This window comes from Chelonoidis abingdonii, chromosome 19, assembly GCF_003597395.2.
Source record: "Chelonoidis abingdonii isolate Lonesome George chromosome 19, CheloAbing_2.0, whole genome shotgun sequence".
In the NCBI taxonomy this organism is placed as follows: domain Eukaryota; kingdom Metazoa; phylum Chordata; order Testudines; family Testudinidae; genus Chelonoidis; species Chelonoidis abingdonii.
The window spans coordinates 8,078,911-8,090,411 of record NC_133787.1 but is presented as its reverse complement, the minus strand read 5'-3'; positions in this window follow the sequence as shown (position 1 = coordinate 8,090,411).

Genomic DNA, 11,501 nt, shown 5'->3' with positions numbered 1-11,501 from the left:
TACGAGGCTTCTGAGGTCTGGAAACTAAACACTGTAACGGAGTTACCATGCTGGCTGGGGGAGTGAGTGTTTCTGGGCACAGCCACAGATAGCCTCTGAAGGGCGTGGGTCTTCCCAAATGGGAAGACCCCTGTGTCAGGAAATAAAATAGAGGAAGGTGTCCTGCCTTGGAAAGAAACCCAAACTGTTATGATCAGCAATACGGTCATGTAGCATGATTTTTACTGGATCTTGAAGGCATCACAAGAACCTGGCCCGGTATTTCATACAGATCTGTATTTCATGATCTCATCAACCTTGATGGAAGACGTCTAAGGAAATCCAAGGTGCAGCTTGGAGTGATAGTGTTGCTTCAGTAGGTGGCCCTCTTCCCTCTGCATAACTACCGAACCACTGCCCCAGTCTAAAGTTAGGAGCCACTGTACTCCAAGAGGATATGTTTTTCAGGAGAGAGCTCAGACTAAAGTCATGTCTAACGGGGATCATTAAGGACATGTTTTATAAGCATAAGGTTCTCAGGCTCTGTGTCCTAGACAAAGTACAAACCAAAGTTCCCTCTGGAATTTCTGATTTTAAGGGTAATCTTCTTTACTCTCTTCCCTCATGCTGTGTAGTGTGGCCAGGCCTTACTATGCAGTGGCTGCATTTCATCTCAGAGGTGGCTACATATCAGTAGTTGGCAAAGTCACCTATGCATATATACAATTTCTAAAGCATTTCACAATAAAAGATTGCTGTAGCGATCTAAGTCATTATCATTACACAGGAAAAGGTTCAGCTTAACAGGGCAAATAGGACACTCTGACAGAATAATAATAGATGAAACAATAACTTGCATTGGAGATTTGTACTCTATGGAACCAACACTAAGGAAGGTTACCATCACCAGAGGAGAGCTCTGCCTCAGGACTGGGTTTTCTGTCCTTATGATCTTTAAAAGGCAGGAGGCATTTGAAGCAGGCAGTTAGGAAAGATTGTATGAAGCAGGCAGTTTGAAGTAGCAATTAGAAATGACGAGCTGGGAAGGGCAGTTTGAACTGGCAGAGACGTTAAAAACAGAAGAAAGTGTGGTGAGGGCAGGAGAGAGAGGAAACAAAGAGGAAATGTCCATATGAAGAAGCACAGAAGGGATGTGGGAAATGAAGTAAATAGAGGGAAAGGGCCAGAGCCAAAGAAGAAGCCAACAAACCAGGGGATAGAAAGAAAACGAGTGAGCCTCCTGGCTAACGCCCCTCCCTGTACAGCTGGTGTGGAGGGCTTGAGAAGCTGAGATGAAAATGCAAAGCTCTCATGAAAACATACCTAAGTCAGAGAAGGAAAAGAGCTACCAGGCCATGTAGTTCATCCCTCTGTCAATGTAGGATTGGTCCTCACAGCCAATTTTCTAGCACTTTGACCGGTCTAGCTTTAAATGTCTGGTGTTATTACGCCCATTTGATCCTAGAGTCCCAGTCAGAGATCAGGGCTCCATTTCCCTGTACAAACAGAGTGACAGACCCCACCCTGAATAACGGTGCTCCAACTGCCATGCCAAACAAACTGCAGATTTGTCCCCAACGTGATGGACAACTAAGGAGTCTCCTTTCTTCCTTGTATAGTCCAGGAAACCGCTGAAAAGCAAATCCAGACAAATTTTCTCTCCCCTGCATCTTGCTCTTTGGAGTGCAGGTGCCAAGTCCCTTCTTTATCCTCTGGTCAATTTGCCTTCTTGACTGGCTCAATCACTTTGTTTACCTTAGACAGAAATGTATTTTCATTGTCCTTTGTTTGGAATCAAGCCATGCTGTTTTCTCATCTTCCTGTTAGCTTGATCCATGCAGACAGGTAAATCCACATGCCTTTGTCTAGGGCAGATTTGTGTATCAGCTGCCTCTGCAACACATTTTGAGAATATCTTTCCAGCATACATGCATAACTCTTTATACACAACCCGTAGCGACATCATACAGTGATATTCATGACCAAAATCTCACCCATTTTTATATGATGCTTTACAAGACACTATTTGGCTAAACATTCTGACAACGGTGAGTTGTTCCGTTTGCTAGTTGGCATAAAGGGGATCTTAGGGCCACAAGATCTCTCTCCTATTTAATATTTGTGTTACAGATTAGTTTTCTCCAGATATATTCACTTGCACATGTGAGGCACAGAACTTATGTTGTTAATTCTTGGCCATATTAGTAATCCATCTAGGTCCCTTTCTATTAGTTCTCATCCTTGTGGTGTCTGCAACCACTCTAAGTTTAGCATCCTACGCAAACCTCATGCTGTTTAGCCTCTCTTCCATGTTCGTAAATAAGACAAGGTGCCACTTATAAGTGATACAGCCTTCTAGACCCTTCACCTCCATTTCACCCATCACTGTTTATCATCGCTCTTTATTTATCATCCATTTCAGTCTATGTGAAAATACTCAGATCCAGGTGGTTTCAAACTTCTTTTTTGCAAGTAAGATTTTAGGAGACATGGATTCAAAAACTTTTCTAAAATTAAGATAGGTTAGATCTACTGTCTGCTCTTCACCCCATTAATTTTGTAATTCTATCAATAAAGTCATTAAGTTTGTTTGTCTTAATTTGTCCTTTAATCTTCAAAAATTCTTGCATCTAACTGCTCATAGGTCCATTATCCTCTAGGAATTTACAGATTTTTTTTTCTCTCAGAATGTTTATTCTCCTACATTACTAGGGATTGAAAACAGACTTTTACTGGGCAATAACTGCAAAGAACATTCTTCTCTTCTTCTTTGAAGATCAGTACCGTGTTCACATTTTCCCCAATCTTCTGCTTCAGCTCCATTTTTTTTGTAACGTTTAAAAAATTGTTATTAGTGGAGAAATAAATTAGCTAATATCCTCCCTAAAACACCAGCCATTTAAGACTGGTGCATATTCACATTGTCTATGTGTTCTCCTATGTGTTCTTTGGTTTTGTTTTTTAATGTCATGCTGTATTTAAAAGGATTCTATTGCTTCCAGTTCTCACAGTTGTGGTATTAAGCCACAGCCTGTGCAAAGGAAAGGTGCACAAACCCAGTGAAAGCTCCTTCAAGCATTGTGCCTAAGGCAGGGAGTAGAACAGGACTCAGAGGGAAACAGGGACTCAAACAGATTAACTAGCAATCCAAGATGACCATGATGGGTGTTGCTCTACAGCAAACTGCAGAAGCAAAGCTTGAGCAACAAGAATCTTGCATTGCAATTATGACATCAGAGGCGTGGGGATTTTAATAATATGTTAGACAGCATATGAATCCCGGCTCTGAGCCCATATACAGCAGATTTCCTAGCAATTCCTGCTGTCTGGCTGTTTCCAATACTCCGATGTTAGAGCAACCTCTCCCCTGCCCAGAACAGCCCATTGCAACAGGGACTTAGTATGGAAGGGTAGAGCAGTGGCTCCCCGATATTCGTTCTTCCTGTGTACGAGGCTGGAAAACTCAGGAGGTTCCACTCAAGGATTTTTCTCCTGATTCTTTTGGTGGGTGAGGCTGAAAGTGGCAGAGGGGTTTCAGCCCGCTAACACCGGAAATCAAAAAGCCAAAGACCATCCAAAAAGGCTCTTTGCTTTTGCATTGCTGCCAGGCATCTTTTTCTTTTCTTCATCCTCTTGACACTAGAGGTTCAACAGAATCTGCCAGGGTCTCCCACTTCTTTTCATGGCACCCAGAACATCCCCTCAGAGAGGCATAGGGGTTAGATTTTACTACAGAGCTGAGGAACTTGTCTTAAGCCAATGCTAACTCAGTCTGTTTCAGTGTACAGGCAACACCCATAAATATCTGCTAATTCCATAGGTGGCTCTCTTCCCTCTAAATTCATGCTTACCCAGTTGCCCGGCATGCTATTAGGGGGCACTGAGGTATTGGGGCTATCAAACTGAGATCCTGATTGATTATAATTAAATATCTGTAGCTCTTTTTGTTCATTTGTTTACAAAAACAAGGTGTTAACCTTTGTGCTCTGACCAAATTCCAGATCAGGTAACTCAATTCTGCCTGCTTAAATCTCTTTTAATTGCATATGTGATCTTTCTTCACTTCCTCTCCTAAATTGCTGTTTAATATTGTGAAGCACTGTTAAACAGCTGACACATTCCACCTCAGAGCTGGCTGCTTGTTAGTGATGGACTGGCTCCTGTGTATAAGTATGCAGATCTGGAGTGTGCAACCACACCAGGGTCCCTCTGCTCCTATCCTCTTCGCACAGCCCATTAAGAGACCTTCCTTCTTGGGGATACCACTGTGCAGTTTAATTACAGTGGTTCACTCCACCAACTTTTACATACTAGTATAGTTACTGTATTGACAGTGTTATCCAGCTTGACTATCCCTTCTCCAAAAGAACTCCTTTTTGTCAGCTCCACTCCCCTGCTTCTTCCCCCTGCACTTCCTTCCTGTGCTCTTTTCTCCAGTCTCTTTGTTAATGGGCTAATTAGCTCATTAGCTTTCAGCCCCAATCTGTTCTGGTAATCAGGAACCTCTCTTCTTAATCAGGAATTCCCCAGGGGCCTAATGTGTTAATCAGTGACCAGAGTGCTGGTTCAGTTGCTGGTTCCCAGCACTCTGGCCCAGCAAGGTTTGTGAGGTGCTCTGAGATCCTAGTGAGAACAGGTGCTACGCCATGTCATTATTAATAGTGAATGCTGCTTTTTCCCAGAAACAGTAGTAACGATGGGGGATTCGGTACCTGTGGCAAGCTGATACATTTGCATCCTTTCCCATTGCCTTTACGCAGCCCTTCAAATGTGATTCTTTATGCAACACTCTTATACCGGAGACATGATTGTAATGGGATTTTTTTCTCCCATTGATCTACTCTGTTGAGCATCTTCTGATGTCTATACATGTCTTATTATATACATCAGTAATTGCTTTGGTGCAAAAAATGCATCAATAACTAATAATACAAGCTAGGATTATGAAAGGGAACTAGGGGCCCAGCTCCCATTGAATTTCAATGGATTTGGGTTACCATTTGAAGCAGCCACAGCTTTAGAATTTTGTTCAGAGACATGCCTCACTGGTTCTCTCAATGTATTTCCATTGGTCAGACCTTTGGCAAATCAATCTGTGTTCTCTTAGAAGAGGAAAAGCTGGAGACTTGCATGCAGTTTTCTGTAGCACTGACAAGGAAATTAGTAAAAATGATATATATTACAGTAATGCCCGGAGGTGTCAACTGGCATTGGGACCTTACTGTGCTTGGCACTGCCCAACCCCCTACTGAGAGATAGTCCTAGCCCTGAATTGCTTACACGGTAAATACACAAGACAGACAAAGAGTGAGAGGGGAAACAGTAGCACCACCTCAAATCAGTGGTAGAATCCAGGTCCCTGGACTCTCAGTCCAGTGTGCTAGCCAGTAGATCATGCTGCATTCTTATGAAACCTCACTTAGTCCCCTATTCCTCATCTCACTTCTCCCAGGTAGACCCATAAAGCCATTGACTTCAATGGGCCTTCGTATGGGTACAGAACTCTGCCTACACAGAAAGGCATTGCAGGATCTGGGCATATATGTGATAAAAATATTAACTCTTAACCTCAGTCTGCATGTGAGTAAAGTTACTTATATGAGACTTTCCTCACTGGAGGAATGTTGGAAGGATTGGGACCTTATACAACTTTATTATACATAGAGCTTCAGTTTAACAGCAAATATTGTATAATTAATTACAAGTAATTGCTACCGTTTCCCCACATTAAACCTTTCGCTGTGTTTAATGTAGAACCATTAATTTGTGTTCTTTCGTTTGCAAAATGTAATAACGTGTATAAAAGGAGCTGTTAGGTTTTGAAGTGAGCCATCAGTCTCGGAAACAGTATGTTATAATGTTGGGAGTTCACGGTTGCAGCTACTGCACCATCACAACATTGAATCACTTGGGCTGGAGGAAGCACTTGGTAGGTGTTCAAATACCAGTCTGATGAGCACAAAAGTCCAGTGTGATGGATGGATGGATGGATGGATGGATAGACGGATAGACTCAGCTAGTTCATTTCCAGGTGCTCCTGTGAAAAGAATCAGGATTTATTACATCACTCAGAAACCACTCTTGCTGGATAGACATAGTTAGATGAGCCTAGGATAATCCCAGAGTGATTAACCATTGGAACAAACTACCAGGAGAAGTGACGGATTCTTTACCTCATGAAGCCTTCAGAGCACACTGGCTGCCTTTGGGCTCCATACAGAAGTGACTGGATGAAATTCTATGGTTTGGGTTACATGGGAGCTCAGACTAGATGAGGTTATGGTCTCTTCTGGACTTAAAATCTCTAAATCACTGAGTCTCAAATGTAACTTCAAAACCTTCATTAATGGCAATTCCATGACACCCTTGGCAATGGCTTTCACGGCTAAATTGTTCTCAAGGTTAGCTAGTTTTTCATATATTTAATCTGAAGTTTCCTGGCTGCAGCTTGGCTGGATGACTTATTTCTTCCATCCCTCCTGGCTGACTAGCGTGAACATGTGCCTTTACGTCTTGGTAAGGAAGGTGATAGTCCTGTATCTCCCATCGTCTTCCTTTCTCTGGGCAGAGTGTTCCTTATTCTCTCAACAAACACATCTGTCTTAGAGATGCACCCAGGTCACCAAATGCAGAACTGGATGTGGCTCTGAGCCTGGACTTCCCCAAAGTTTGGGGTTGGTGTTTCAATTTGGCCTATTATAGAGATAGGCCGGAGTAATGTAGTGATTTGGGGGGAAGATTCACTGCCCATTAAGTCTGCTTTCTGCTGGTTTCATTGTAGAGGACTCCCTGGTAGCATGGGTCAGTGCAGCAGCTCCTAGACACTTACTGGCCACGTTATAGGGATATAGCCAAGAGAGCTGCTACAGCCACCTGATCTCCAGCTTTCATAACAGCTCCTTTGTTCCTTAGGCAGCTGATATAAGACAGAGCAGCCCAAAGGATGATCTATCTAATGCTGGCCTGCAGGACCATGGATTTGCAAAGCTGGCTTCATGTCACCTTTGCCTCCCACATCCCCAAAATGCACTCGGCACAGCTTTGCCAGAGCCATAAATCCACTTTCCATTATCTTGATCTGAATGTAGATGAACTCCAAAGTTCAAAGTGAGCAAGAAGGGACAGATCATGGGCAGAACTTTGGCTTTGCTCCCATCCCACCCGACCCAATGTGCCCCCAACCAGCCTTGGGGGTGGGGGCACAATGTCCCCCAGGGTTATTCCTTGGGTGGTGCAGTTTATGCACCACCTCTTGCTCATATCCCAATCTAAAGGTACAATCTAGCCCTAAAGTAGTGCAAAAATGTTGGCTTTTCTGGGTTAACTAAGGTGCTCCTATGTTATTTTGGGCCACCATTTACATCAGCAGAATCAGCAGGTGAGCTGAGCATTAAACTCACAGCAAATAATTTACTCAGCAATGCGGCCTCTTTTCTCCTCATGAAATGTCTTGAGCATATCATAATTTCCTTAAATTTATTCATTATTTCAATTTATTCGACCCAGATTTGGTTTCCCTGTATGGATGGATTGGGAGCAGTTTGCTGCAAGTGTCTGACAGTAGATCAAGTTATGCTTATTCGTGTAGCTGTGTTTGGCTACATAAATCACAAGGTGTCACGAAGTCACTGGGCAATGCTCTGGAACTGCTCCTCACCAAGCCAGGCAGGACTTTGGGGAGCCTCCTCTCCCTTGGAGCAGACTTGTTCAGGGCAAGAAGCTCACACAGCTTCACCTCCTGGGTCTGTCCTTGGCGCATTCAGCATCCTCTGCCCCTCCGGGTGCTTCCCACAGCAAGCCCGCCCCAGCGGGGTCCTGGGGAAGCCACAGGGTCCTGCACCCCCACTTTGCAGTCAGACGTGACTCTCAGCCAGCCAGTAAAACAGAGGTTTATTCAATGGCAGGATCATGGTTAAAAACAGAGTTTGTAGGTACCGCAAACAGGACCCCTCGGCCAGGTCCATTCTGGGGGGCAGTGAGCCAGAACCTCACATCTGCCCTCAGCCAGCTCCAGCATACAGCCCCCTCCAGCCCCTCCTCTCTGCTCAGCCTCTTTCCCGGGCCAGGAAGTCACCTGACCTCTTTGTCTCCAACACCGTAAGTTGGCACCTTTGCAGGGGAGGGGCCCAGTCCATCAGTTGCTAGGAGACAGAATGTCAGGCATTTAGGTGCACTGGCCCTTTGCTCTGCAGCACACACCCTTATTCCACCTAGATACTTAAGAACTGCACAGGGGATACTGGGCACCAACACAGTATTTAGAGAAAACATTAAGCATATTCCCAGTTCGTCACACAGGGTATAGTTCCTGCTCCTTCACTGAACAAGTGTCGCTTTTGCTTGGTTGGATGGCAATTCTAGGAGGAATCAGACCACTCCACTATTTTTTAACCTCATTTGTTTGTTAATATTTAAATTAACTTCACTGGATAATTTTGAGATCATTAGCTCAGAGAAAGAGAAACTGACACAAGGATGAGACTCAAAGAGTTTGATTTACAATACTCCTAGAGCAGAGCAGCCATAAATGAATGGAGTATCTTCTTGCCTTTGCTAGGACCACAGGCAGGAACAGACTCAGGATCATGACCGTGCATCCAGCAGGACATAAATCCATAAAGCCAGCAGGTCAGGATTGTACCTAGGATATGGAGGATCTATAGCTTTCACGCTAATCTCCAAATCTACCACAATCAGAGATTATTATCCAGTATAACAAACAGCTGCTAAATCCTTTCTTAGTGTTTGCCTTACAGAAAATACAATAGGCTAAATTTAAATTAATTCCTGGTGTAAGCCTATTTAAAGCAATGGAATTACACCCAGCATGATTTTGTCCCCAATAGCTTCACCCAAGCTATTTGAAACTATGCATGCCTGGGTCAGATCCTGCTGCATTTTGACATCCAGAGCAAAAAATCCATTCACATCAATGGTGCAAGGTTAAGCCATAATGGTGGTTTACCAAAACTTGTGTTATAATGGTTTTTACCCATAGAAACTTCCATTGCCCTCCAAACTATGGTGGGAGAGTGACTGAAAAGACCCCAAAGCAGGAATTCTTACACACTTACCAATGTAGCACCAGCAAACAAGGATAACTTTCCCCAAACAGATGACCATTCCAACATAAAAGAGGCTATTAATGTAGCTTACATTTATGGAGGGCTATTCACCCTCAAAGGATCCTTAAGCACTTTCCAAACTATGCATACACACATGGATCATGTTGCCAGCTACTGCAATGCAGCCACTTCTGGGATTGGAATGAGCCAGCTGTTTAACAGTTCACAACAACACTGCCCATAGCTTCAGAGAGGAAGCAAAAAATATCATACTCAAAAGGAACTGCAGGGAGAATTTAAAAACACAGAATTAAATGGCTATCCTGGCAACCCTCATTGATGCAGCATGTCAGGATCCTAGCAAGTTGTCAAAAGCCACTGTGAGCCCTGAGTGTAGGAGAAACTAAGGCAGCTATGTATCCTGACATCAATCCCCAGGAAGCTTGTGGTGGCATCAATTTGGTGGTTTGACTACAGCTGCCATACCACTATATCAATGCCTATTGGAATTAACTTAGCATATCTTTAAATGCATCCACAGCCACAGAAGAAGCACTTTCAATCAAACGGAGAGACACAGGATGGAATTTCCCCCCACCCCACACACACCTTTGGGTCTTCCAGGAAAGCAGCCAAATATATCCTGAATCACCTGGCCCACTACAGCAGCCTGGTCCATGCTTTTCTTGCTGAATATGTATTTTTATTTCATCTTGAGTTGCTAATGCAGATCTTTCCTTCTAATTAGCCAAACACAGATACCGGGCGTGAAATTGGAAGTTAAGTGCCTAAATATCTTTGTGAATCCCATCCTAAGGATGCAATCCTGACCCCATTGAAGTCAAGGTGAGTTTTGCCCTAGACTTCAGTGGGGCCAAGGTTTAACCTTAAGGGTATGAGATCCCACAAACCTTACTGAGGTTGCACATGTAAATACGTTTTACAGTGTCTTCTAAACATGGTCAGATTCTGTCTCTCTCTAATCTTTTGACCTCACTTGTTTTACAGCTGATACTCCAACAAATGCAAGCAATTTGGCATTTGCCTTTCTTGCAGTTCTATCCCATTCTTGTCTAGTATTCAATTTTTTCATCCATTAGAATCCCCCAGATCCTCTCTGTCAGCACATCTTCAGTGTCATTTGTATTCTTCCATTTGCATTGGAGTAAAAAGTCCAGACCAGATGAGTCTATGGTGTGGGTTAGAACTGTTGCAACAAAGAAATCTAGCATTATTACTACACAATATTACTGAGGCTGATATTGTACTTGAAAAATAAATGCCCATTTTAAATATTTTATTACATATTGCTAATACAGAAACACAAATGACTAGATTATACATGGAGAGAGGTTAAGTGTGAAAAAATGGTATAAATTATTTTTAACTAGTTATGGAATATTTGCCTTAGCAGTGAAGCTTTATGTGCTGAAAAGTTGTACAAGTTAGTGTTTTTTATAGTATACACATTTGTTTCCTTCAATAGCAGAACTCACATAAGTAAAGACAACTCATGTGAGTAAGGGCTTGTGTCCTAAGATCTGTGTAAAAACAAAAAAGGTCTCTCTTGTATTGTAATGGAGCATTTTAAAAGGTAGGCCCCGATCCTGCATTTCATGATAGCGTTATGGACCAACTGCTGCACATGTGCTATCAACTGCATGGTCAATATCTTTTAAATAAAAATGTTTCAAAATGTAGTTGCAGTACTTTAAATTTACTTTAATCACACCTGGAGAATGATAGCTTTATGTACACACAGGAATCACAAGTGAGTCTTTTTGTCTGTCCCTCTGAATTTGAGCAGGATTTATTTAATTAACCCTAAATCACCATGGTTGATGACTGGGAATCAGGACTAACTAGCCTGGAACATCTTTATCTGCATTAGTCCACAACTCTCCATAGCAGCTTGCTCAAGTGCTGAACCATCGTTGTGTTTTAAAATTTTCTAATACAGATCCTTGATGGAAGTTAACTTTCTTCACCACCTCTAATTCTGTTCTATTCAACTTCTCACAGTGCCCACAATCACAGTGGTAACAAATGTTCTGTCCTTGTTGACCAAAAAGAGTATTTAGCTCTTGTCCTCTTTGTAGCATCACATTATGCTGGAACCAAATTGGGTCGGAGGAGTAGGAAATGGTGCTACTCTACTTTAACTTCACCTCAAATCCCAGTCTCTAGTGTAGGCATTTCTCTTTTACAGCATGCCTGAGTGTTTCTGCAGAAAATGATCATCAGGAAAATAGTTAACTATTTACATTGTGAGATTCTTTGGGCAAAGACCTTGTCTTTTTATCTGCCTTGCACCAGCTGATATTATATAAATAATAACATTGATATTTAAAGATTCATTAGGAATCAAAGTGAATAGTTATTGAGGAATAGCAGAAGCATATACCTCCTTCGAAATAATCGCTCAAATTCTCTTCTCACTTATATTGTTGTAAATCT